General features: G+C 47.2%; 1 long non-coding RNA gene across 2 annotated transcripts in view; it reads right to left on the reverse strand.

Annotated features, from left to right (window-relative positions):
* The window catches only part of LOC120889706 (uncharacterized), a 107,133-nt gene extending 95,924 nt beyond the window's left edge, over positions 1-11,209 (reverse strand). The window contains exon 1 of one of the 2 annotated variants that reach the window (XR_013437234.1): positions 11,092-11,209. This is a non-coding gene — a long non-coding RNA (uncharacterized LOC120889706). The remainder of the gene's footprint in view (positions 1-11,091) is intronic. The other variant, XR_013437233.1, reaches the window with a different exon arrangement.
* Positions 11,210-25,714: the final 14,505 nt, after the last annotated feature.

The following is a 25,714-nucleotide window of genomic DNA, read 5'->3' on the forward strand; positions in this document are numbered from 1 at the left end:
CCTTAAGGAAGTCTTCACTAGCACACAGCACAGAGGGTAATGTATTAAGTTTTTGCCAGCAAAATGTTCTCAATTTTAAAGATGTTTTTGTTTGTGGTTTTACATAGATACATGTGTGTGAATGTGTGTGAGGTGTGTGAGTGTGTGAGTGTGTGTGTGTATAAAACTCTACTTGGTGATGACTTAAGGCACTTTCAGTTGCAAGGGATGGATTTAAACTACTATTGCAAAATTGGAGATGCATTGGCTTGTGTAAGCAGGAGGAGAAGAAGTAAAACCAGAAAGTCATCTGGCATTATCAGGCCTCTCTCCCTTTCTCCATCTGTCTTTACATTGCCCTTGTTGCCTCTTTCTAAATTTGAGCTTCCTCCCTGGGTGGAGTCATAGGAGGAATGACCCCTGAGTCATAGTCAAAGGCTGCTCTGAGCTTACATTATTGCTATTGTGACTGTCCCACCTTGGGCCATGTGGACTTCTTAAGGCCAGTTGCTGTGGGCAGGGACATCATGCTGGCCAGGCCTGAGTCATGTTGTTACTTCTGAGAGCAAGGTAAGAGTCTGTCCTTCTGCCCCACCAGAACAGGGGAATAGTCACGCCTAAAGTAGAGATACAGTAACTGGAAAAGAAGAGTAAGAGACACTCTTAAGTAGAGTGTAAGTGGACAACAGATCCACTATACCTGTAAATTTTAAAAAATAATAATAAGATCTCAGTCCTCCACTCTCCCCTGCAGAATTTTTTTTTCTGAAAGTATTGATAATTACCAAGTCAAACACTGAGCTCCCAGAAAATATCAAAGATCATTTTCCTCAAGTATACCTCCCAGGATTCCACAGAAGAAAGTTCCATTACACTAGCTCAAGCAGTGAGATGCTGGGGACAAGCTCTTAGCAACTTTGCTGGTTGAGTTGGACATTGACAACCCCTTCAACCCATTCCAGATTATTACACAAGAGTGTAAATCTAGAAGGCTGCCATGGCCCTGGAGGTTAAGTCAGTGGGCAGCGATTTCTACACAAAGAGAAACTTCCTAGGAAGTCCCTCATGGAAATCCAGTCAAGACAGCTCAAACCTGTAGTCCACAGAAATCCTCCTAAATAATAAACTGTCCCCACCTGTTAGAGAGGGAGGGATTTGAGCAAAACAGCCAAATTTTAAAGTTTGTCTTCTTATTTGCCATTTGGCATTGAAAAAAGCCTCTCTGATCCTCAATTTCTTCATCTGTAAAATGGAAATATACCTTCATATTTCTTCGGAAATTGTCCATGAGCATGCAGGAGGCCCAGAGACATTCTTGTGTTTTTTTTTAATGAACTTTATTGAGCACCTACTAAGTGTCAGGCACCGTGTAAGATACAATGTATAAAAAGAGGACTTAGGTGGAGATTTCCTAAGGATACCAGAGAGATAAGAAATGTTCCCACTATGTGTCATACAAAGGAGCCTAGAATACCTGTTATAAGAGAGCCATGAAATTCATGGAGGTGTTGGGCCAGACAGGAGAATTCGGGTCGAGTGGGTTACCTACAAGTGCTGAGATCATTTACAAGAAGGGATTGCTTTCCGATGGGGGGTAGGGTAGGGCAGGGTCATGTTGCTCCAGTCTGGAAGGACAGAGGAAATGTGGTGATGGAGAGGGTAAGGGTTCCCCAAAGAAAGGCTAGCCCAAGCAGAGGTCTGGAGATGAGAAGGCTAAGGGTGGGAAGCTACCTCCTTGAATCCAGAAAAGGCCCGAGTAGGAAAGGGCCTCCCTTTCGGGCCATCTGCCTCCTCTTCTGCTACCACAGCTCTCCCCTCTTTACCATGCATTGATGGGTGATGTTAGCTGGACACAGCCAATGTGTGGCATGGAAAGGGGTTTCCTTAGGAGAAGCTTGGGCCTGTGACATCCACAGGGGACCAACCATACTGTCCCCCCTCCTGCTACCTCCCTTTATCTGCCTCTGCAGCTTGGCCAAGGCTTGGTGCTGCTAATTAGTGACAATCAGCTCAGCTTCCCACCCCCAACCCTCTGCCAGGGCTGGGATGTGGCTGCTCACTGAGGCTTCCTTTCCCTCCAACAGAAAAGGCACAGCAAGTGGCTGGAGGAGGGGACAGAGGGTGGGAGCTGACCCAGATGAACAGGAGGGAGGGGATAGAGTGTGCCTGACAGAGCATTGAGTCATAGGCTCGGCCAACTGCAGGCTCACTAGCTCCTGCATGGGCTGTGCGTCTGTGGTTCCAAGAGCTCCTAGCAGGAAAGTGCTCATAAAAGGCCCATTCCCATAGTGTTTCATTAGTTCAGTCCCCAGACAGCCGTGGCAGATAGGCAACATCAGCATCATCTAATGTCCTTCTTCCTTGGTCAACTCCTAGATTCACAAAGGAAGAGACCATGTCAGCTTTGTCACTACTGTGTATCTTCAGTGATATAGACAGAGTCCAGCACAGAGCTGGCATTCAACAAATATTTGCTGGATGGGTGGGTGACTGGCAGAATGAGTGGATGGTGGGTAGACAAGGAGGCAGATCAATAGAGGATCAATTATCCCATTTTACAGACTAAGAAACTGAGAGAAAAAAGATGACTTACCCAAGGCCAATCAGACAGCTAGTGGTAGATTGGCACCAAGTCCCAGTTCATGGGCCTCCCCAGCTGGCATGCCTCCCAGCACCCACAGCTGACTCTCTTCTTTGGTTTCTGGATCATGCTCAGCCAAGAAAGGCTCATCCTTCTGAAGCTCTCATTCTGATTCTCCCTTGGGCCTCTGGTCTGAAGCCAAGAAACTGCCAATCCAGCTCACATAAAAAAGAGCAGGATCTCCAGAGCCCGGTGACCACACACTAGTATCACAGTGGCCTTCTATGGTCACCAGTCTGGAGAAACCTGACTTATAACTGGTGGGGATAAATGTAGAGGTAGCATAAAGCATGAGCTCCCCACCCAAAGAGCTGGGTAACAGGGAAGGGTAAACAGCACAGGACTTGGAATTTCAAGCACATCAGTTAACAGTCCCACCTCAGTCCCTTCCACAAGCACATGCCTCTTCCTACTTTTTTTTTTTTTTAAGAATTTAACCTTTATTTTGTTTATTTGTTTGTTGTTTATTTGTATGTGGTGCTAAGGATCGGACCCAGGGCCTCACCCATCCTAGGCAAGCGCTATACACTGAGCCACAACCCCAGCCCTCTTCCCATATTTCAGTTATCCACCAGGCCACCATCCTCCACTGCAGCATCCTCCCGTCTCAGTAAGTCTGCCTTCCACCCTCTCCAATCTCAGGCTCCTATCGACAACATGGACTAACGGTGCCGGAAACACATATCCCTCTGGAGGTTCAATAAAATGGGACAATAGGAAAAGCTGCAGCCTTAGCCCAACTCGACCTAGCTCCCTGCCCTCTTGGATCCTCTGGAACCTGGAGCCCCTCCCATGTCAACACAGACCCCCGCCTGCTCCTCTACAGGCCAATCTGGAGTCTTCTGGCTGCAGCCTCACTGCTCTACCTCCAGCCCCACCCACCATCCTGAGGACCCAGAGCTCCTCCTGCACACCTGCTCTGTCCCTGCACAATGCCCTTCCAAGCCAAGGCTTTGATCTCTGGTGCTTATACTCCAAGGTAGCAGCCTGCTTGCTCTCAGATCCCAGGGTTAGTCCTCAGTCTTCAGACGAAAGCTCTCCTCCCAGTAACCTCCCTTCCCAGGAGGCCACCCTTAAGTCCCCATGCAGACTCTGATAGGTCATCTGGTTCTTATTGGACCTGTTGTCCCCTCTTCACATGAGGCTTTTCAAAAGTCCTCATATTTCTTTGCCTAGAGCAGACAGGAATCCTTTTACCTTAAGCCCAAGACTTTTGGGTTTCCAGAAGCATGGAACACATTTTAGAGGAAAAGAGTCCACAGCTAGAGAGGTCCCCAGCCCCCAAAAGCTTGAGATTCACCTTTGTCCATCTCCAATCTTCCACCCTGTCCATGACAGGCTCCATCCATTGAAACTCAGTATGAATTTTGATTCCTCCTGCCAGGCTTGATGCCTGTATGAATCTCAGAAGTTTTCCCACTTAATCACCTCAACACCACAGATTTTAAGTTCCTGTTTTCTGATGCTGGCCTCAGCATAACAGAAGGTGTGGGCCTCGTGGCTCCTCCAGGGCTTAGTATTCAAGCCAGAAGCAGCCACTGTCCTTCCCACCACGCCTCCTCCAAAACAGAGCCCCTGGTCGATGGCCCACATGACCCTAGCAGAAATCCTTGATGACAACAGGACAGATGTGTGTCAATACTGTGACTATTTAGAGGTTAGAGTGCCTGTGGTTACAGCAGGTAGAACTGGGGTGTCTGATAAAAGTGGGGTTCCACAGAATCCTGGAGTCAACATCTTCAAGGGACCCAAAGAGACCATTTGATTCAACCAGTCACTCAAAAACCCACTTGTGCCAGGTTGCAGGTGACTTTTCCCTTTCATCTTCATACTTTTTGTACAGCCTGAATTTTTTTCCTAGGGACTTTGTTATCCATGACATACTATTTCAAGAGAAAACCCTTCTGGCTTTAATAAAACAAAAAAACTTGAAATTCTGTAGCTTCTTCCATATACCCATCATGGAAGAAACAGAGAGAGACAAGATCCGGTCCATTGGGATGACGTCAGGGTTCTTCCCATTCTACAGAAGAGGCAACTGAAACCGGAAAGCTTAATTAGGACTAAGGTCAAAGAGCTCTCGTAGGGAGAAACTAGATAAAACCCAAAGCTCTGGCTTCTTAGTTTGGTTCAAAGGTTCACAACACTTGCCTCCAGTGTAGTGGCCCAAGTGTGACTGCACAGGCTACCCTTGAAGCCAGCCTCCACATCCTGCTCTCAATGTGGCACAATAACAAGAGGGTTGCCTGTGAGTGGGCAGCCTCCAGCCTTATCAAGTCTCTGTTTTGCCTGAGGCACATACAGGGCTCCTGGCAGAGGAGGATGGGAGAGAAGCTGGGAAGCCACAGCCTGTGCATGCAAATGAGGCAGCTGCATAATTAATTAACATCAAACAGTTTCATTAAGAGATGGAGCTTTGCGGCTGTTTGTCTTGAAAAAAAAAGAAAGAAAGAAAACCTGAAACAGCAGGAAAAGGGACAAGAATGGAGGTTGAGACTGCTCAGGCCCAACTCAGAAGTTAATGATTCTGCCTGCTGGGGATGGCGGCAAGATCTGTTAGAAAGGTGCCTAGGTGGCCCCAGCCCCTTATCTTATACTTGGGCTCTTACCCCTCCCAGGCAAGGGTGGTGCTCCTTCAACTGTCAGCACCCTAAGAACTGTACCAGTCACCTGCACCTGTGGCCTCTTCCAGGAGCTGAAGTTTGGGGACAAAGGTGGGCATTGCCACCCCAGAGCAGCAAGTGGAGAGCTCACTGGGAACAGATTCCCAGCATCTAAATGGCAGCTTCTCCAGGGAGGAGACAAGTGCTCTGCACAGCTCTGAGGCTCAGATGCATTGACTTCAAAGTGGCCTCAAGCACTGTGGGACAGAGAAAACCTTTTGGAGAAACCAAATCAGGGAACCTGTTTTTTCCTAAATCTCCAGATCCTCTCCCTACCCACAAAGCCATTTTTTTACTCTAAAATTAAAAAAAAAGAAAGAAAGAAAGAAAGGCAGAGAGATAGGCAGCTCCTTGCAAGTCTTCTCTGAGCCAATGCTACAAGGCTGGAGTCTCCATAGGAACCAACCATGTGGTGTGACCCCCGGTTGCCCTGGTGCACACTTCCCTTGGGCAAGAGAAGTCAACTCTCAGAAGGAATCCCACCAACCCTTCAGGATCTGGCTGTGCTCTCTTCCTGGCCAACTTTTCCTCCCCACATCACCGAGTGCTCCATCCATGTCAAAGCACTTTCCACTCCCCTAGTGCCCTGGTCTCTCACCTCTGGGATGGCCTTCCTACCCTGTCTTACCTGCCTAGCAAACTCCTCCTTAACTGTCAAAGCTCAGTTTAAATGGCCCCTCCCTGATTCCCACCCTCCTCCCCTTTCCATCCCCTGCAAGTTTAGGTGTTAGGAAGTTAGGTATCTTCCCTGTGCTCTGCATAATCTGTTCTGTAATTACTTGTTCATTGACAGACTCTAGTCATAAATAATACACTCCCTGAGGGCAGGGATCACATCTTTCTTCAGCTTCATATCACAGAGACCCAAGGTGGATTGTAAAAGCATATCCAACAAACAAAAGAATAAATCTTTTTAACTGAAAAAGATCACAGGTGCTTACCTCATCCAGATGCCTGAGTTCTGACAAATGTCTCAACCACTTTGAATGAAAAGTTTATTCTCTTCCTGAATATATCCCAAATTCTTGGATGCAGAAGGGGCAGAAGTGAGAGGAGGGACCCTCAACAGGTTGGGTTTGCAGGATCATGAGTCCCAAGACAAGGGCCAATTTCTGATAGGCAGTGTCTTGGGCTGAGTAGCTGAGCACAGACCAGAGCTAGGCCAAGAGTCCTAGGGAGAGCCATGTGCCCTCTCCCCAAGCAGGGCGGCCCATTGTCTAGGAATGTGGAGTGACTGAAGGATCTCAGTGCCTCTGAATCTCCACAGCCCAGGATACATCAGAGAGTGATCCATACATTCTTGTCCCCAGCCTGCTGTCTGGTCAGGAACCTGGAGACATCAAACACAGGGCTCTGACCCAGCATCCTCCCTTCCACCCAACCACCCCATCCCCTCCTCATCTTGCAAATCTGCTGACCCTTGTGGCTTAAGTCTTTCCTGAGATGGTCAAAGGGGAGAGGATCCATTTTAAATTAACAAGGTTATTAGCAGTTAATTACCTGAGGTATCATTGTAATTGAAAAGAAAAAGAGAGAAAAGAGGCTCATAAACATTCCCAGCCTCCCATTCTGCCTCCCATGACTAGCAGTATGGTAAATAGGATCCCTCCCCCACACAGGGCCCTGCTCTCACCACCGTCTTTGCTCTTGCTGCTTCCTGCACATGCTCCCCATATACCCCTGTTTCCATGAAGTTATCCAGGAGGCAAAACCAGACCCAAGGAGAGCAAGCTGCCCACCCCAGAGCCACTTCAGGGATGCTCAGCAGCCTACGAAGACACAGAGAGATGCATTCATATTGGGAGTAGCAAGGAGGAGGCACAAATCTGAGGCCTCACATCAATATTTTTAGTGATTTTTATCTTGGATTGTCCTATTATTCTACAATTAAGCATGGCTGGCATATGTCAGCATTATTGATTTTTAGTCCCAAATTCACTGCAACCAAAGACACACTGCAATCAGGGATCACCTCCCTTCCCTCGTCCTCACTCTGCCTGCTGTCAGGGCTGAGGGCTGCAGAGGGGCTGGGGTATAGAGAGGACCCATAAGGAGCAGCCCCTCCTTCAGGCTGACCATGCCACCCCCAAAACCTGCTAATTCCCAAGGAGAAGGTACCATATTCCAAAAGTTCTCATCAGAGGAGACTCTCCTGTAGAAAACTCACCCAAGTTCTAGTGCTGAGACCCTCAGAAAAAGCCTCAAGACTCAGAGACCACAAAGTAGCCCACCCAATGGGAGACCAACCTTCCCAACAGCCTCTTGTTCTTGTCAAACTGGTCCCTATTCAGAATAAAGAGTAAAGCTATAGAAGGAGTAGAATCTGAGAGCCCCCAAATCCCCAAATCTCTCCCCGCCCTTACACACACACACAAACAAGCCTCCCCCAGAGGCAAGAAGCAGGAGCAAATGACCATACCTCACTGGCTAGGAGCAGTAACAGAGGCACTTCTGGGTGTCAGATGTAGGGTAGGTATGAGAATGGAAAGGTGGTCCTGGGTGGGATGCTTCAAGCCTCTCAGATGCCCAGACTCCTGCTACCCTCTGGCTGCCCTCCCTGTCCCCCACTCCCTGCCCCTTTCCTTTCCCTCATTAAGGTCCAGCCCCTTGCCTCAAGAAAAGCCCTCTCCTTGCTGACTTTCCTGAGTGGCACAAGGGCCATTCCTAGGGCACTCTGGGAACTGCATAGAGGAGCCAAACCAGGCCCTTGGGGGTTCCACTAAGTGCCATAGTGCAGCCTGCTCTTCTCTTGACCAGGAGCAGGGTGCGCATGGAGGCAGCCTTCCAGGGGAAACATAACAGGATCACATCTCCGTGGAGGAGGGGGCAAATGACTGACCCTTTGATTGTTCAGCAACCAGCAATTTGTGCTTCCTCATAGGGGTGGCAGCTCCAGGGGAATGAGCAGCCTGGTTTGGAAAATCACTCCTTAAGAAAGAGCAGCTCCACCTTGCTTCTGGGAGCTCCTTGTGCCACCATTCCCCAAACTCAGAGCCCAGGCCCTACCCAACCCTGCCCGAGTGAGGGGGCACAGCAGAGGCAGGACTGTGGCCAGAAGGAGCCTCCCAGCACTGAAATAGGAAAACCCAGTGGGGCTGCGCAGAGGGCTCAGCTCACTAGCCACTAAGCCCCCTGCGGGTGGTCCTGGAACTTGAGCACAGGACAAGGCTAAAGCACCTTGAGACCTCTGCATCCCTAGCACCTAGTTCATAAGAGTGAAGTCTTGATTTAATTAATTGAAAATGGGAAAGGATAAATGAAAAATCTAATGAGGCTGTAGAATTTCCCCACTTAAAACATGAGGAAAGATTCAGAGAGGTGAGGCAACTTGCCCAAGTCACACTGAATCAGTACCACCTCTCCTTACCCTCTGTTGCCTCAAAGAGTCCAGGAAGAGCCAAGACAACCACAATGGGTCCAGGCAACACAGGGCAGGAGTCAACAATGGCCAGACAGAGGGGAGGGGAAGGACCTGCTGAAGCCCAGCACCCATGACTAAAGAGCTCACAGGCCTTCAGAGTTGGGGAGTTTCAGGCAGAAGACAGGAGTGTACCTGAGGTCCCAGTGGGAAAGAACTTTCCTCCTTCAAGAATCCTGATGAGATTGGAGAAACCTTGAGTGAGGACAGAACACCAGGTGGGGGACCAGTGGCCATGGTGACAACACTGCACAGAGGCTATCAACCCTGAGATAACTGTATGGGTCCTGATATAGGCACAACCCTTCTCGTCCCCAAAACCACACCCGGGGGGAAGGGGGAGGACGATGGACGAATTATGCATGACAGTGTCAGGAACAGAAGTTTGGGGACACAGCCTATGAAAAGTCCACTTTTTAGCCATGTTGGGAAAATCTGGGCTTCTTGGGGAGATAATAAAGGCTGAGTGAGCCCATTCTCCCTGTGTCCCTCCTCCTGCCTCTTTCCTGTGTCCTCTCCATATTCCAACAGGTTTGGCCATGAGAAATCCTCCTAACTGCCACAATTTCCAGCACCGCCACTCCTTGGACCAGGTCCTGGGCCTCCCTGCTTGTTCTGCACTCTCTTCTGGACATGGAAGGCCAGCTCCCTGAAGCCCATGATGACTGAAGGAGAGCAGGGAGTGAAATTTCCGAGCCACCTTGCCCTAAGCCTAGCTCCAGGCCCACCCACACATGCCCAGAGGTCAGCTGGCTGGAGGCAGCTGGGCTACAGCCACAGTTCAGTTTTGTCAAGAAGAATGATTCACTTCACTGAGGGGGACTCAGGACAGCAACATGCTCTAGAAAGCACAAATGCCACCACTGGACAGAGGAATTCAGCCTTGGTCCCCAGCCTTGAAACCAGGTCAACCCAAGTTGATGCAGCTCCCATGCCAACCCCATTGCAGGAAACTGGAAGCAAACTGAACCAGGAGAAAGGAAAAGATTGGGCTCAGAGCACTGGGTTAACTCCTCTGTGGCCCCAGAGATCCAGGTAACCAGGAGGCCCTAGCAACATCCCGTGCCTGTGGATCAGCACCGGGAACTTGCAACACCCAGGCATGATGCAGGTGTCCCTCCTCAGCCCCTGAGGAACCTGCCTGGATGAATCAGGATGCACCCACCAGTCCCACACCCAGGGGTCTCCTCACCATCACTCCTGACCCAGCACTGAGGCTTCAGTGACAGAGGCAGCAGCTGGTAGAAGGATGGTAGAAAGCAGCAGCGATGCTCCACACGGCACCTGTCCTCCATAGTGGCCAGCCTTCCTCCCCCCAACCCCACCTCCTGCTCAGCCCGGCTAGGTGAGAGGGCCACGAAGGGGAACTGGAGAGGGACTGAAGATCCAGCACAGACGGCCTGGGCACTGGCCGGTCCCCTACTCCTCCACCCCTGGCAGCACCTAGCCCCATCATCAAGAGCTAATGAAGTCCCCCTAATGAGGAAGTGAGGATGCAGAAGCCAGCTCCGCCATGGCTCCCCGGCCCACCGCCCTCGCCTCTCCATCGGACTTATCGCTCGTCACAGGATGTTTACAATAATTTTTAATTTGTGCAATTATTAATCACTTTTCTATCTGCCTCATTTGCATAATAATTAGTCATCTCACTGTTTGGCATGCCTGTGAATGACAGTGTTTTAAATTGAATTAAGATTTTAATATTCTATTTTCCTGCTTTCTTCCCCTCTACACGCTAATCAAAGTCAGATTTGGCAGCCAGAGGGAGGGTGGGGAGGAGGTTGGCAGGGACTGGACTTGGCCCGCTCTGCACTCCTGAGAACCGTGGCGGGAGGAGGGCGTGTGAGAAGAAGGCAATAACAACCACTTCTCACCCGAAACCTGGCACCTGAGGGGTTAACCCTGCCTTGACTCATTGAGTGGAGGTAATGAGTGAGGAGTGGGCAAAGGCAAGTGGGGAGGGAGCGGGGGGCACACCGGCTCAGCCACACCAGAGATCAAGAAAACTACTTTGGTTTATTTTCTTTTTCCAAATAGGCTGCTTTTTGCAAGGGGAAGTTGGAAAGCACATTACAGGCCAGTAATTGATCCCTGGTTACTAGTCTAGGTTAACTTTGATGGCTCAGAGTCCCCCAGGTAGAGAAGCAGGCTGCAGCCATCTAAAACCTATTGCGATTCTTCCGATGTTTCAGTGTACAAGAAAATAAATCTCTGCATTTGCGTTTCGTTTCCCTTCCCCACCCCTCCACGCACCAATAGGCCCTCTGCCAGGCTACACACCTCACAGATGCGTAACAGGGAATGTGGGATTCCCACCGGCAAGAGGCAAGGAGCAGGGCCACATTACCCTATACTGGGGGCAATTGTGGGTTTATAGATCTCTTTCTTACCCTCAAGTCCCTCTTCTGACCATCCCAGGAACTCACTTCCAGCCTAGAGGAGGCCTGCTCCATCTCAGCCTCCCGCTGCTATTGCTGTATTGCCTCGCGCGTTGCCATGGCAATTCCTGTGGCTACCCAGGATACCCATTGCTGCTCCAGAATTCTCTGCTTAGGCAGGGCAGCTCTCCCTGCAGCCTGCTTAGAACACCTCCCCTTTTACCATGGTATGGTCACTAGCACACAATCTGCCAAGCCTGACACTGCCTCTCCCTTCAGGTGAGTAAGGAGGATGACAGAAGTGCTTACTAGTGCCAGGTGAGCAACCAGGGATCAGGTCATCACAGCTGAGGAGGTGAGGACCAAACCCCAACTCAGCCAACAAGGCTTTCCCCTTGTGATTTCTCAACACAGACATCACAGTTTCCCCTCTCTGCACTTGAAGGTTGAGGGAAAGAAAGCCCCCTGGATGGGGAAGAAGGAAATGGATTCCAACTGCCAGAGTTAGGATTGAGTGGGAGGAGGGAGGACTGGCAGCTGCCAGGAATGCTTTCTCTTCACAGGCCCCCAAGGCTGGTCCGAAATCCCCACCTGCCAGTCAGCAAGGGCAGGCAAAGAAGATGCCAGAGTTCCTCAGGTCCCCTCTGGCCCAGGGTGTCCCTGAGCCCATGATCCCTCCTGCCGATGCACCCAAGTGCTCATCTACCTAGGAAGGCACTGATCTCAAAGGCTGGTAGTTCTAGGAACCCACTTGCCTAGAGTTTGCCTGAAGGAGCAGGAACAAGACTTGTCAGTTCAGGAAAGTCACAGTCCAAACCAGAAATGACAGGGATTCTCTGAGAAACCAGCCCCAGGGTTGTAGGCTAAGTTTCCAACCCAAACTAGAGGAAGGACACAACCTTCTTTCCCTCTGAAAACAAGGCCCATATGAACCAAGACTCCACTCTCTGGTACCTCTTCACTCTGGGGATCCCAGCCCTGTACTACAGCAAACTTCAGCCACCACAGCCCTCTTCCTCCCATAGACCCTAAATGGTGAAGGGAATTTTTTAGATAGTGAGACGCATAGCTGGTGCTGCAGCAGCCTCTGCTGGCCACCTTTGCCTTCCACACCTCACCTAGGAATAAAAAGAAGGCTGGAAGACCCCCCTAAACCATGCTTACCCTGAGTTCCCACTGACCTAAAAAAAAAAAAATCCTGATTTATGCTTGTTGACTCAACATAATTATTAAGAGCATTCTCTTTCTTTCTCTTTCTCTCTCTCTCTCTCTCTTTCTCACTCTCTCTCTCTCCCTCTCTCTCTCTCTCCTTCCCTCTCTCCATCCCCCCCTCTCAGAAGTATCCCAGTTTGGACACTAAATTAAATGGCCTCTAGTCATTCAAGTTTAGGGTCCCAGAAAACCTGGGAAGAAGGCAGAGAGACTGAGCATGGAGCCAAACAACCCTCCTCCCATTTAGTCAGCACCATAGGAAAAAAATCAGAGTCCAATTCCCTGAACCAGAGAAGAGGCATCTTGACTGTCCCACCTGGGGAAAGAGGGGGAAAGCAGGTGAATGGGGAAAAATATTTGATGAAGGAGGACAGAAGAGCAGATGCTGTAGGAGGGTAGAAGTACCAAGGCAGTGAAATGCTGTCACTCCATGTGTCCAGCAGATGGCAACACTGAGCAGCCTGGTAGCTTCTTGCCACTGGTGGCTTTGGACACTCCAGATGTGGCTTCTCGCCTCCTGCAAAGCCTTTCTCTCCCTTTAGCCCAGAGGACTACCTGTCCTGGATTACAAAATAGAAAAATTAAGACATTTCATAAGTTTCACACCTCCCCTCCACAGAAAGGAACAGAGTCTGGACCCCTTCCTCTCAGGCCAGTGCCTGGGAACCCATTTTCCTCTACCCACCTAGGTTGTGAGTTCTGAGCACAGAAGTATAGGGATCACTGTGGAGGTTTTTGTGGGATCATAGAAATCGGGGAATTTCTACATGTTCTGTCATTCAGAGAAGTTAATAAATATTAAATACAAAGTAATAAACCAAAGCAATAAACCAAAGCACATTTTACATCAGGAGTCACCAGTTATGGGATTTGAGGACCTAGGCCAACCACAACAGCCCCCACTCCACAGAGTTCCGTAAAGTGATGAGTAGAGAGAACCTGAGCTGGGGAAATGGGGGAGAGCAGGTTTCCTGCACTGCCTTTTCCTTCCCAATTCCCTCCCAATGAAGCAGTGGCCAGACCTGCTAGAGGTCAGCAAGGTCACCTCCTGCCACTGTAGTCCAGTTGACTAGCCCTGAAGCATCAGGTCCAGACCTCCTCCCACATGTTCCCTCCAGCCAAATACCAAGACTCTCCCCAGGCACTTGGCTGGGGCCAGATTGGGGTTTTGTCCCCCCATGCCCCAAGCAGGAAAGGATTACCATGAAAAGGAAAAATAAGGATCACCAAATCCTGGGAAAGATTTCAAAGATGCCTGGCCTACATTTGCACATCATTCATAAAATAGCTGCTGTGTTCTTCAACTCTACACTTGTCCAGTTCTTACCCCATTAAAACATCAACCTAGAGTTTAGCTGAATTCAACAGATAGTTGTTCAGTGTCTTATATAGGCCAAGTTTTGTGCAGAATGCTAGAGACTATGGCCTCTCCCTTTATTAAGCTCTAAATTTGGGATAGGAGAAAAACACATCACAATTCACTGTACTATAAGGAGATCCATACCAGAGTCAGGTGTGGACCTGTGTTGTGGGAGCCAGCCCAAAGAGAAAGCATTTAATTCTGCTACTCTGCCAGTAGCAAGGGGCCAAGGAAATTCCAGAAGGAAATGACATTTGAGCTGGACCCTGAAAGATGGGGATGGCCTTGCTAAAGGGAGAGAATTAGGGCAGAAACAGCTTGGAGAAAACACAAAGCCCTGGAAAAGTGGTATTGGGCCAAAGTGTGAAGTCCAGAGAGGGTAGGAGTTATGAGGGGTCTTGGGAGAAGGCTGAGGAGACTGGACCCATCCTACAGACAAGGCCTTCACCCTGACTCTGCCTTCCACATGCCTCTAGATGATGTTGCTGTCCTCAGTCTCCCTGGTCAATACTGGGACAATCATGCTTCCCCCACCCTGTCCCCTCAAAAAGCCACAGACTCCCTATCCCTGGGCCTAGGTTATGGCCATCACAAAGTGGCACACTGAAGTGACTATCTGAAGGGAGAATTCCCTGTGCTTGTGAAGCATTCATTCATGTTGCTGACACCACCATCAACAAGCCCAACTGATTAGACCTCCTCTCAGGAGCTGGGAGGGGTGCTCCTGGACTCCTATACCCACGCTGGTCCCCTCTCCCTGAGTAACTACCCCAGAATCGTGCATCTATTTGGAGGAAAGGCATAGATTTTAGTAGCTCTGTGGTCTTGGGCTTCAGTTTCCTCACCTACAAAGTGGAACCATTAGTTGGTATTGTGGTGGGGGAGGGGTACCAGTGCAGGGTAAGTGCCTATATATAGTGCCAGGAGTGTTGCCAAATAAATGATAACTACTGGTTCTCGTTGTCATGGCTTGGGCTAGGTGTTGGCAATTTGAAAATAAGTAAAAGACAGTTCCTTCCTATAGGACCTCAAAATCCTCAAAATAGCAGGATATGTGTTGTCTTCAAAGTGCCATGAAAACTCAGAGAAAGGCAAAATCAGAATGTAGATCCTGCACAAGGAGCAGGAGCAAGAATTTCTGAAGAAGAATGGGCAAATAGGACCGCTGTATTGCCCTGCCACAAACTGAGCACATCCCAGCACCCCAGAAGGTTGCTTGAGCAGTGGTTTGTCTTTGTCAACTGTTCTTTTTAGTTCACATCAAAAGACTTTCCAAACTGTGACTCAGAAGCTAAGTGCTCCCTAGCATGCTGGCCAGGCTCATCTGAGCCTCAGGACAATGAGCCCAGATAACCCCCAATCCAGCCTCCTCCTCTGCTTCACGGAGAAAAACCAGGACAAGGCCCAGCATCCCACCACATTTCATGTTGAGAAAGTCGAGAACAAGAAAGTTGGATTTCTAGAAGCTAAAGGTAACTATATTGGGTCCAAACTACCAACTATACAAATAAGAAATGGGGACTTCATCTCCTTTCTTACTGTATGTGAAATGGAGATCTGGGAATTTTCAACAATAGTTAACACGGTGAAAACCAATGGTGTGACTTGAAAGTTAATTCAATCTTAAAATCATTGATTATAATACCTAGACTAAGGGGAGTGATGTCTACTTTCCTCTAACCAGAGCACCCTGAGCTCTGTGACCTAAGCTCACTCTAACTGGAATTTTGTCAGCTGGAAGAGGTAGTCTGTTTTTATAAGCCTCAAGATGAATAGTACAGTCATGGTGAGGCCACCAGGAGCCAGAACTAAAAATGGTCAGAAGTGCTCAGGAACAGAACACATATGTCCCACAAGGGGTGACAGAGTGGAAAGTGTTCAAGTGTGGGTAGGAATGGCACTTTACAGGAATGTGATCTTCCAGAGGATCGTAGCACTGGAAAGGGTCTGAGGATTTTCTCTTGTTGAAGACCCTTTCCAATTTTGATTCTAGGATTAATCAAAAATTTTCATGGAACTAGAGGGGGACAACAGTTGAACTAGTAAAATGATGAAAACTCCTTAAAATTTCTTGGTGTGGGGAAAGTGGAGTGAACAGAAGTCCTTTCAGCTCTCTTCTAACTCAGGTTCCTATTTTGTGATCCAGGTTCTGAAAGGGTCAGCTATTGGCAATCCACACAGCTGACAAGATGCAGATCAACCCCCTGACTCAGAATACCTGGTGTGTATGGAGGCTGGAAATCAGGCAGGGAAAGACACACATCTCAAGGGCCAAAGCTTGGGCATGCACACGTGTGCACTCTCACACACACACACACACACACACACACACACACACACGCACACACACAAACACACACGCACACACACATACACAATGGAGATCTAGGGTTGGACTTGAGGCTGGTGGTAGAAACAAGCCCAACAATGCAGAGGCCTAATTATATCTACAGTCACCCCTCCCCTCACTGCTGTCACAGAAGCCTGCTGCTGGGGACATGGCTGCCTCCATCTTCTCTCCCAAAGCCAGTGCAGCAGCTTTCACACTCAGAGAAGGCCCACAGCAACCTCAGACATCAACCTCTGAATCAATGCCCATTTGCCAAAGCACAGCATCTGTCTCAGGAACTAGAGACAGAGGACATGGCTGAACAGAAAAGCTACTGCCAACATGCCCCAGGCCACGGGGTCAAAGTGCTCCCCTACAGCCATCTCTGTGCTCTGGCTGTAGGCCAGCGTCCTCTAGTCACCCCACTAACAGCATTCCCTTTCTCTCTCCTCTCCCTGTCTCCAAAGTTCCTGCTCTCTCCTTCCCTCCCTCTAATGCAGGGTCAACAGGCAGAGAAGGATTCAGGATGCTTCCTTGTCCTGGGCCCTGCTCAGACCTCAGGGGATCACACACAACCCTCCCCACAGAATTCTCATTGCCTTCTCCCGACTACAACCACAGACTCCCACATCCATTGCAGGAAAAATGACCCCAGGCAGCCCACTTTCTCCACCCTGAAGATTCCCCACCCACTCACTCTACTCTGCCTCCTCCACTAGACACTAGTCAAAAATGTCACTTTCTTCACCAGACAAAATTTGCCTCTCCTTTCCCAATCTCCCATCCTTGAACTTCAAATGCTGGGTCTAATGTTCTACTTTTGTCCAAAACACGACCAGAGCAGTCAGCCACCCTTCCTCATTTTCTCCATACAACAGGAGGGGCCTCTTCCGGGTCTAGGGCTGTAGCCTTGCAGCTTTGGAAGCATGGAGGGACAAAACCCCCAGCTTGACTCTAGCATCCAGTGCTCCTAGAGACTCTTCTTTCCCTGTCCTTTAGGAGACACAGGCTCCATGCCAGGTATACCAGGCCTTCAGGGAGGGTGCCCTCCTCACTGAAGTTCCACCCATCCACCCAGGCGTCTACCATTGACCATCTGCATCGTAAGCTGCCCCACCCCCAAGTAGCACTACTTTTAAAACCAAAAGAAACTGCCAAAACAAACCAGAAGTGCTCATTTAGGAATAACTGCTTTTGAAATGTCATATCCCTTAAATGCAAGGAACCACCCCCATTGCCAGTTCTTACTGATCCGACCTCAAATAAGTTCAAAGTAGGTCCTCTCTGGACACCACCAAAAGTACCCTTTTCTCCTTAGTGGGGAAATAGCTGGTGGAAGGCTGCCATGAGTTAAGTGGGAAGAATCCCTGGAATAGGTTGATCACTATTCTTCCCCCCATTTTAGATGCCCTTTCTCCTTGGGACCGAAGACATCACCTGCCTGACTTTTCTTCAAATAGTACAGCACCAAATCCCACCCAGCAAAAGACTCTGGTTCTCCAAACACAGCCCTGCAATAGCAACCCTAATGTTCAGGTAAGGTCAGAAATTAGCCAAGGAGAGGGTCAACAGGGGCCATGGAAGCAAACATGCTTTTGAAATAGCCTACTATTTCAAGAGATGATAGTACTTACTAAGCACTATTTTAAGATAGAACTTATGAAACACCAACTAAATACCAAACACTATGCTAGACACTTTTAGATTTTTTCAATAACCCAGAAAGACATGAATTGTCCTAATTTTACAAATAAAGAATTTGCTAGAAGATAACACTTGCCTAGTTTATGAGGACCTCGCTCCAGGAGATTGACCCCACAGACCTCTTCTAGTTAGCCCCAAAGTGAACTTCCCACTAGAGGAAGTGACCGCAGAGGTTGCTTTACAGATGTTAGAAGCCCAGGACGAAATAGTCCCAGGAGACATTAGATACCGCCTGGAGCCCCTAGTCCTGGCTCCACTCCAGATGCAACTGCAGCACTCCTCCAGCCAGCCCTTCAAACATCGGTGGCTCCCCTTCAGCAGAACCTATGGAGAACGTTTCATGCCCTGGAAGACAGAGCCTAAGATTTACCATGGGGTGAAGCCCTACCATTCAGGTGAGACTTAGCCTGGCAGGGTGCAGGTCGTAGGGGACAGAGGAATTGTATTCTATATAAAGCAAAATCTGAACTCTCTGTTTCCAGTTCACTTTATTTCACCCAATCTAGGGGCATTCCAGTCCCCTGGACAGCTCCCAGTGTTAGGATCCACCAACCCAGCGGAAAACAGCAAGAAGCCAGAACTCCAGCCTTCTCTCCTCAACAGCCCTTCAGGCAATGTTTGGCTACAAGGTCAGCCAGAATCCCCCTGGGAGGGTGCCATACCCACCACCCCATCCCAGTCTTCCTGCTCTAGCTAGCCAGCTGGCAGCCCTGCAGTCCAGGTTTCCCAAACTCAGGTGATCCAAAGGGGACTGGGAGGCCACTCTGTGATTCCCCACTAAAGACCCTTTGTTCTGGTCTTGGGGAGAAAACACAGAAGACCAGAGTGGTAGAGACACATGCTATGGGTCTGCTTTCCCAAGTGGACAAAAAGAGGGAAATATGTCCAGAAATGTGAAAAGGCTTCTTATGTTGAGTTGGCTGTGCAGGAGCCAAGGCTGGGGTCCAGAGATTCCCTACCTTTAACCTCACGACTTCCCCACATAATAGAGACCCTCTGCATACTTTCTTCTCCTCTTAGGTGAACACAACATGACTACTCCTCATCAGATTTCCTTCCAGAGTCCTCCTCTTGGTCTGTCAATACTTCCAGTTCACATGCAGAGCAGAAAAGTAGCACCAATAGTGCGTAGGGGCCATGCAGAATATCCCAACCAGCAGTACCAGAGTGACTTCCAAGCCCCTCCATGGAGTCAAGTTCTCACCCCTGACCCAGACAAAAGAAGCCATAGGATCGAGTGAGTAACCAGAATGGCCAGCAAGGGCTGCTGGGGGAAGGGCAGGAGGTCCTAATTCTCAAGACAAAGGTAGTAAGTTCAGAACTCAGTCAGCCATCCATTTCAGAGATGTAGCCTGTAGAAGGTAACAGAGCAAAGAATGGATTATTTTGAAATCTTTGGATTTCCTTCTAGTTCGGCTTTCCTGAGTCCTCTCATCTCACATGAGGTTTGAGTAAGCACAGATGGCATGTGGTTCATTCTTGGGGGTCAGGGCCTTTCCCTAAGTATGCATGGGAGACACAAACACTAACTATAAAACAGGAGGTAGAGTAGCTAGGTTTATCAGGGCCCATGAGAGTACAGGGGATCAGGCATTCCACCTTCCTGGCTTTGTCCTGGCATCTTCCCTATGAAACCCTGCTTCTTTGGGGCCCAGGATAGCCCTCTACATTCCTCTAACTCATCTTTTTTATGCTTACAAATCCCAGCTCGAGCACAAAGACAGTAATATGTACTTCACAGTGTTATAGAAACAGCAACTATTTCAAAGTTGTGGATGAAAGGATAATCTTCACTCCAAAGTGCCCAGGGATAATAGCCTAGTAACAAGGATGGCTCTTCTTTCCACAAGCAAATGTACTTCCAAGCTCCTGTTTCCCAAATTCCTATTTTCTAAGCCACAGCCTCTAGCTGCCTGATGGGGTGGGTTAGAAACACCCTCCACGGCCCTATCCTATGGCTGCAGGTGTCTCGTCCTCTCTGCTGAGTCGCAGCATAATAACTGAGGAGTGTGAAAGGAAACAGAGATAAAATAAATTAAAATTTTATTTTCAGAGAAGCAATAAAGAAATTTTAATTTGAAAGTACCTGAAAATATCCTGTTGCGTTTAGGCAAACCCACAAATAAAGGCAAAGAAATAGGCTGATGGCACAGTGACATTTTGATTGGTGTGCCTGGACTGGCTCGGAGGGGATCCCTACCTGAAGAGGAATTTGTTCCCTATGCAGCAAATACATCCAGCATGTGCAGAAGGGAACAGTCGGAGGCCAGCATTGCACTGCTGGTGTGCATCAGCAGCCCAGCTGGTCACAGCGGGAGATGGCCATCCTGGATGGGAAGTGCGTGGCCAAGTTTGATGGCAACACAGTGACCAAGGTAAAGTGTCCAAGCTCTCTGTCAAGAGATAATCAGCTTGAGGGTCCTAACCCCTCCTCAGGCAGGGAGCAAGGAACAAGGGAAAGAGTTTACCCCACTTTTCTTGAGAAACCCAGAAATGTAGTTTTCCCTAATCTGTACCCATTCACAGACTCTGATGGCTCCCTGACCCCAAAGAGGATGCAAGCATGTACTTCACATGTGCTTGACATGCTGTAAGTATTTAATGAAAGACAGCAATTAAAACTGTTATTGTTTTCCTAGACATGTATTCCTCTCTTCCCAGATGTCTTATCTACCTTCTCTCAAGCCCCTGGTAAAAAGAGTCAAGGGTAAGTTCCACTCTAACACACTAGGGGTCTTCAAAGACAAGTTCCAAACTGAAACTACCAGCAAACAATTCTTCCAGGACTGGGGAGCTCAACCCCATGTGCTCCAGGAACCTCATTACAGAGGCAATGAGAAGCTCCTGGTAAGACCTGCTGGGGGAAAACACACTCCCCTAGCCTCCCCGTTCGTTGCATCTCACCTTGCCCCTAGAGTGAGGATGGGTGGGGACCAACTCAGGGAGAGCAATCTGATGTTTAGATTCTAGCTCTTTCCCAGCTCAGAGTGACTTTGAACAAGTTAACCTCTCCTTACAAATGTTTCCTCTCCTGCCAAAGGAAAAGAAAATAAAGAAAATGGGTCCTGCTTACTAAGCACTAGATATTCCATTTTTACCTGTGACAGAATAAAGTCACATTTCTTATAATTCCTTAGCTGACAGAGAGTGCTGAATGTGATATGCAGAGGGGGAAACTTATTCCTTTGTCAGCTCACTGCTCTCTGTCCCCTCTCAACATGGAGGGTTCACAGGCACCAGCTGAAGATGCAACCACCTGGAGGACCACTTACATGCCCTTGTTTACTGAACGGCTTAAGTTGTGTAAGCCCAAGGTCAATGGCATAAAGTCTGAGGCAAGCAATTTCTCAACTGGGCACAGGAAATCATTCAGGTACAAAGGACAGACTGAGTCATTTCCAGGCATAGTAACTTAGTATGCAGGTGGCAAAGTAAGCCCAACCCCATAACCTCTGCCTATTTTCACAGGCCAGCCCCAAAGCTTGGGTCTCAAAATCAGGACATCAGGAGTGACTGACCGAATAACGTCTATAAAAATATGCAGTTCAGGACACACATCTGCTAACCAGCTAACATATACAATCAAGGTCTCCAGACAGCTACCTCTGCCCTAGACTCAGCTTTCACACTGGATTGCCCAGCCACACCCTAACCCTAGTCCTGCCCTCTGCAATGCTGACTGAGCAAAGGCGAGAAACCTCTTAAGAAAGGAAAAATTCACTGGTGTTCTGGAAGGTCAGTGTCCCAAGAGACATGAGGAAAAAGAAGTTCAGAGTCATTCCCTCTAACCACTGAACCGGCGAGCCAATGACAAAGTACTAAGTTTTCTCCAGTGGAAATTATATTCTCTTTGAGCGAGAGTGTCTGATCCTGTTGTTATTGTGGTGTTTGTTGTTGTTGTTGTTGTTCTTTTTTAGTAAGGATATAATTAACAAACCATGAAGTTCACCCTTTTAATGCATACACTGCTTTTTAAGTCTGAACCTGAAGGTAGAGGAGAAAGCACAGGAAAGGAAGGGAGAGCAAGAGGGCCTCTATTGGATTAAAACAAAACAACAAAATTCCATATACATAAAGATTTTCAAAGTCCAAGTAAGAAAGATTTTGATCAAAATCTAGATAGTAGGTGCTTCTCTTGAACATCTTTACTATAATGGAGATCAGATTGCATTTCTAGATCTGAGGTGGGGATAGGAAGGAAAGGAATATGCAACTGAATGTAGCCACCTATATCCATGAGGGAGTTCAAGACCTAATGTTTGAAGTGTGTAGACCCAAGGCCTTGCTCTCCATAGTCCAAAAAAGGCATGGCACACTGCCCTCTAGTAGCCAGCCTAGCAAATAGCAAGTACAAACTAGACAGGTGCTGGGTTTCTTCCAGGAAGGATGTGCTGTTCTCACACTTTAAGGAAGAGAAACTGGACAGTGGGGGGAGTTGATACGCTGTTACCAAGGACTACTAAACAGAGCTGGAAGAATTCCTCTGCTTCCCCTACACATCAGTCTCTGCTTGAAAACATAAATAGATTGCTTTGTAAAGGAAAAAACAAAGTAATTTAAGTTTTTAAAGCACCTATGCCTAAAGCCAGTGAACATGTTCCTAAGAAACAGCTAAATCCTGAACCCATAGTGGAATCAAAACCTAGCAGTACAGAATAAAAGTGACAATGGGCTGGGGGTTTAAGGTACTCACTGCCATCTCTATCCAAGGAAAGGGGCAGGCTTACAAAGTAGCTTATAAAAGTATAATCTCAAAAGTAAAAAGAGTAGAATCCATTGTCCAGACCCTATATTCCTTGGGGTCTTTGTTTTTACTTTGCTTTTTATTTTGGAGTAATTTTATATTTACAGAAATTTGTAAAGACAGTACAGAGTCTTGTATACTCTTTACATGATTCCTCAAATGTACTTATGGTACCATTGGTCAAAACTAAGAGATTTACACTGCTGTATTTACGTGAACTAAACTATAGATATAATTCAGATTTCACCAGTTTCACCATAAAATGATCTAAGGTTGGGTCTTCAAAAAAAAAAAAAAGTTTCTAGCACGGAGTCAAAGGATCAAATAAGCAGTACAGCTTAGGAGAAAGAACACCAGATTCTAGTCCCAACTCTGCCACATGCCAACTGTGGAATCTTAGTCTATTTTCTGTGCTCTTAAAGTATTGACTTCTGTCTCAAAGACATTAGTTCTAGACACAACTGCAATTTACATTTTATCTCCTTGCCTAAGCTCATCTGACAACCACGGGCCAGAGGAAGGGAAAAGATATCCCCAACCTCTTAGAGACCTCAACTGATTTCTCCAGATAAAGAAATGAATCCCTTTGGGATCTTCAGATCTCAACATTTATTTCAAAAGCCATATATGTCTCAAATGGTGCAGGGCCGGGGGACGGGGAGCGGAGAATATTCAACCTTTAAGAGTCTTGAGAAATATATAAACGGCAGAGACAATAGCTCTCCATAGCATCTATTTTTTCCCTTCTTCTTGGACACAAAATATATTTATCAGACTTGTGTTAAAAGGGACCTATGTGACTAAGTTGCATTCTCTGGTATATGAGTGGAAGTGTGTACCACATCTAGGGAGGGCCATGACATCTCCTAAGCAATCCTCCAAGCTCCACTCAGCTTGCTGAAATGATAATGCCCAAAACAATTTTGGAACCCATGTTGAAGCTGGCACCAGCCTGGTCCCTATATGACAGAATCTCAGTCCCACTTCTTCAACCTAACCTAGCTGGATGTTATAAGAGTAAGCAGTAGGAAGAAAATTCTCTTGAGTCTACCTAGCAGTTTAGCCTACCTACCCTAAGTAATAGAACTCGTGTCAATTCCATTGCCTGGCTTTTTGAGCTCAGGTGCCCAGAACCAAGCTGCCCAAAGGCCTGAGTTCTGGCACACTGTCACTTTACAAGCAGGCCTCCTTGCTTCCCTTTACTTTACCCCTTCTAGTCCCATTCTGATCCTTCCCACAGACCCTATTCTAATGAATTAAGGTGCAGATTCTCCTTTAAAAACAAAAATTTTGAGGCTGGACTGGGGGTGTGGATCATTGGCAGAACACTTGCCTATCATGTGTGAGACACTGGGTTCATCCCCAGCACCCCCCTGAACACACACACACACACACACACGCACACACACACAAAACCTTGGCTAATTTTTGCTGTTTTCTTCACCTGGAGTTTCATGTCACTAAGTTCCTAACAGCTTGCATCTGATATTTTAAAATAATAGCTCATGATGTGCATATATAACATTTTTCTTATCAGTTCCCTTAGTGATGGATATCTAAGTTGCCTCTAGCTTCTTGTTATGAAAACTATACATAAATATCCTTACATGTAACTACTTTAGGATTTTTGCAAGTCTCTCTGAAGGATATAGCCAAGAGTGGAACTGTTTTGAGATATATATATATATATTTGATATATTAGTTATCTCCTACTTTGCAACAAATTACCTACCCTAAATGCAAATTATCTACTGTAAGTGTTGTAGCATTTTAAAACAGTAACAACTCACAGAATGAGAAAAAAGTATTTGCAAATCATATATCCTATAAGGGACATATCACCAAAATATATAAAGTTTTTCCCCCACCCCCAGAGCTGGGGAATAAAACCCAGGGCTTCACTCATGCTAGGCAAGCATTCTACCACTGAGCTACATACTCAGGTCCCTCTAGAGAATTCTGAACATAAAAGTGTGTGTATGTACATATTTATGACCTATATATGATCTATATGTGTGTGTATATATAATTGGATTGTCATATATATGAAAAATAGGCAAAGGATTTCAATAAATAAAGATGTTCAATATCATTAGCCATTATGGAAATGAAAAACAAAACAATAATCAGATATACCACTTCACATCCACTAGGATGGCTATGATCAAAAAGACAGGTAATAAAAAGTATTGGCAAGGATATAAATAAACCAGAATTTTCATATACTTCTTCAGAAAAAGTTTGGCAGTTCCTCAAAAAGTTATATGAAGTTACATATGACCCCCAAATTCCCCCAAAATCCATGAAAAATGAAAACATACATCCGAAAACTTGTACATGAATTGTTCATGCAGCATTATCCATAATACCCCCAAAGTGGGAACAACTTGACTATCCATCAAATAATGTATGGATGAATGAAAAGTGTATTCCATAAAAAAGAACATCATTCAGTCATAAATAGAAAGGAAGCAGACAGACGTGATAACATGGATGAACCTTGAAAACAGTATGCTAAGGGAAAGAAGCCAGACACAAGAGGCCATATATTGTATGATAATTCCATTCACATATTATATGAAAGTCCAGAATAAACGAATCTATAGAGATAGAAAGTAGAGTAGTGGTTGTCCGTGGTTGGGGGAGTTGGGGGAAAGTAGGAATTAAATGCTAACAGGTATTGTGTTTCCTATATCTACCAGGTGATGAAAATATTTTAAAATTAATTGTGATGGCTGCACAATTCTGAGATACACTAAACCACTGAATCATACTTAAAAGGGATGAATTGCATAGTGGATAAATTAAATCTCAGTAATGCTGTTTTTTTAAAAAAAAAAAAAATACTGTTTCTTTGAGTTAAGAAGATGGACCTAAATGGTTCTGGCTCAGGATTCCTCAGCAGGTTGTGGTCAAGTTGTCAATCAGGGCTGAAAAGAACTGAAGGAATGAGCAGAGCTGGAGGATCCACTTCCAAGGGGGCTCACTTGAATGGATGGCTACTTGGAGCTGACTACAGCTGAAGGACTTCAGTGCCTCTCTACATGGGCCTTTCCAGAGGGTTGTCTGAATGTCTTGACATGGAGCTGACTTGGCTTCCTCTAGACCAAGTGATCCAAGAGAATATAAGGCAGATGCTTCAATGTCTTCCATGACCTAGCTTCAAAAGTCACACATTTCCAGTACATCCTATGGGTTGTACAAGTCAGCCCTATTCATTGTGGGAGGGGACTATGCAGAGCTCAAAAACCAGGCAATGATCATGGGAGGCCAAATGGAAAGCTGG

Source organism: Ictidomys tridecemlineatus, chromosome 4, assembly GCF_052094955.1.
Source record: "Ictidomys tridecemlineatus isolate mIctTri1 chromosome 4, mIctTri1.hap1, whole genome shotgun sequence".
Classification (NCBI taxonomy): Eukaryota; Metazoa; Chordata; class Mammalia; order Rodentia; family Sciuridae; genus Ictidomys; species Ictidomys tridecemlineatus.